The 2,500-nt window shown below is 54.4% G+C and overlaps 1 non-coding gene across 1 annotated transcript in view; it reads left to right on the forward strand.

Moving 5' to 3' along the window:
* Nucleotides 1–1,535: 1,535 nt before the first annotated feature.
* The window catches only part of LOC144419508 (small subunit ribosomal RNA), a 1,810-nt gene continuing 845 nt past the window's right edge, over nt 1,536–2,500 (forward strand). Inside the window, exon 1 of the ribosomal RNA XR_013474107.1 lies at nt 1,536–2,500. This exon is cut by the window's right edge and continues 845 nt beyond it. This is a non-coding gene — a ribosomal RNA (small subunit ribosomal RNA).

A 2,500-nucleotide genomic window follows, 5' to 3' on the forward strand; every position in this document is an offset into this window, starting at 1 on the left:
CCGAAAAAAAGTTAAAGTACAAACGTGCAAGCATACTAGCCTAACCCTAGGTAAGGCATGTCAGAGCGGAAGACAGTAAACTCGAATGAGCCAAGAAAGAGCGGTGCGGGGCCGGTCGGAGCGCACCCTTTTCTCGGTGGCTGGCGGGCGAGAGAGTGCTGCGTCGCCGGCATCGGCGTCGAAAGAAGCCGAGCCGAAAAAAGTTAAAGTACAAACGTGCAAGCATACTAACCTAACCCTAGGTAAGGCATGTCAGAGCGAAAGACAGTAATTTCGAATGAGCCAAGAAAGAGCGGTGCGGGGCCGGTCGGAGCGCACCCTTTTCTCGGTGGCTGGCGGGCGAGAGAGTGCTGCGTCGCCGGCATCGGCGTCGAAAGAAGCCGAGCCGGAAAAAGTTAAAGTACAAACGTGCAAGCATACTAGCCTAACCCTAGGTAAGGCATGTCAGAGCGAAAGACAGTAATTTCGAATGAGCCAAGAAAGAGCGGTGCGGGGCCGGTCGGAGCGCACCCTTTTCTCGGTGGCTGGCGGGCGAGAGAGTGCTGCGTCGCCGGCATCGGCGTCGAAAGAAGCCGAGCCGAAAAAAGTTAAAGTACAAACGTGCAAGCATACTAACCTAACCCTAGGTAAGGCATGTCAGAGCGAAAGACAGTAATTTCGAATGAGCCAAGAAAGAGCGGTGCGGGGCCGGGCGGAGCGCACCCTTTTCTCGGTGGCTGGCGGGCGAGAGAGTGCTGCGTCGCCGGCATCGGCGTCGAAAGAAGCCGAGCCGAAAAAAGTTAAAGTACAAACGTGCAAGCATACTAACCTAACCCTAGGTAAGGCATGTCAGAGCGAAAGACAGTAATTTCGAATGAGCCAAGAAAGAGCGGTGCGGGGCCGGTCGGAGCGCACCCTTTTCTCGGTGGCTGGCGGGCGAGAGAGTGCTGCGTCGCCGGCATCGGCGTCGAAAGAAGCCGAGCCGAAAAAAGTTAAAGTACAAACGTGCAAGCATACTAACCTAACCCTAGGTAAGGCATGTCAGAGCGAAAGACAGTAATTTCGAATGAGCCAAGAAAGAGCGGTGCGGGGCCGGTCGGAGCGCACCCTTTTCTCGGTGGCTGGCGGGCGAGAGAGTGCTGCGTCGCCGGCATCGGCGTCGAAAGAAGCCGAGCCGAAAAAAGTTAAAGTACAAACGCGATGCTAATGAGCGAGCCGTTGTCTCGACTAATATGTAGGGGGCGTTCGATCGAGCGTCTGGCTTGAGCGCTTGTCGGCCTAGCAGAACGGTCGCATTGTTATGCCCGGGTTTTAGGCACCGCTGCAGGCGGCCGGCAGAGCTCTTGTTTGTGCGAAACTGAATGGATCGAGCCCGAGAGAGGGCGAGCAAAGAAAAAACGCAAATCGCTCCGCCTGGCACTGCCGGCGAGAGCGTGGACGTCGCGGCCAGCGACTGTCGAAGCTGAGTACGGCCGCAGGCGATCGCCTCGGTCTTAAACGAATGCGACGAGCACGCGCCGGGCGGCCCAGCAAGGGCCGAGCGCAGCTGTCGCAGCTATCTGGTTGATCCTGCCAGTAGTGATATGCTTGTCTCAAAGATTAAGCCATGCAGGTGCAAGTACGAGTTCTCGTAAAGCGAAACTGCGAATGGCTCATTAAATCAGTCTTGGTTTATTTGGTCTCGTAAGCGAAGTGGATAACTGTGGTAATTCTAGAGCTAATACATGCATTAAGCGCCGACTTCGGGAGGCGCGCTTTTATCAGATCAAAACCGACCGGGTTCGTCCTGTGACGTTTGATGACTCTGGATAACCACGCGGATCGTACGGTCTCTGCACCGACGACGTATCATTCAAGTGTCTGCCCTATCAACTGTCGAAGGTACGCTACGTGCCTACCTTTGTGATAACGGGTAACGGGGAATCAGGGTTCGATTCCGGAGAGGGAGCCTGAGAAACGGCTACCACATCCAAGGAAGGCAGCAGGCGCGCAAATTACCCATTCCCGACACGGGGAGGTAGTGACGAAAAATAACAATACAGGACTCTAACGAGGCCCTGTAATTGGAATGAGTACATCCTAAAACTCTTAACGAGTATCCATTGGAGGGCAAGTCTGGTGCCAGCAGCCGCGGTAATTCCAGCTCCAACAGTGTATGCTAAAGTTGTTGCGGTTGAAAAGCTCGTAGTTGGATTTTGGGCGAGCGCCGCCGGTCCGTCGCAAGGCGTGTCACTGGTTGCGTTCGCCTCACCTTCGGTTCTCCGTCGGTGCTCTTGACTGAGTGTCGGCGGTGGCCGATAAGTTTACTTTGAAAAAATTAGAGTGTTCAAAGCAGGCTGTTCGCCTGCATAGTGTTGCATGGAATAATGGAATAGGACCTCGGTTCTATTTTGTTGGTTTTCGGAGCACGAGGTAATGATTAAGAGGGACAGACGGGGGCGTCCGTACTCTGCCGTTAGAGGTGAAATTCTTGGATCGGCGGAAGACGAACTACTGCGAAAGCATTCGCCAAGAATGTTTT

This window comes from Styela clava, unplaced genomic scaffold, assembly GCF_964204865.1.
Source record: "Styela clava unplaced genomic scaffold, kaStyClav1.hap1.2 HAP1_SCAFFOLD_146, whole genome shotgun sequence".
NCBI classification, from domain to species: Eukaryota; Metazoa; Chordata; class Ascidiacea; order Stolidobranchia; family Styelidae; genus Styela; species Styela clava.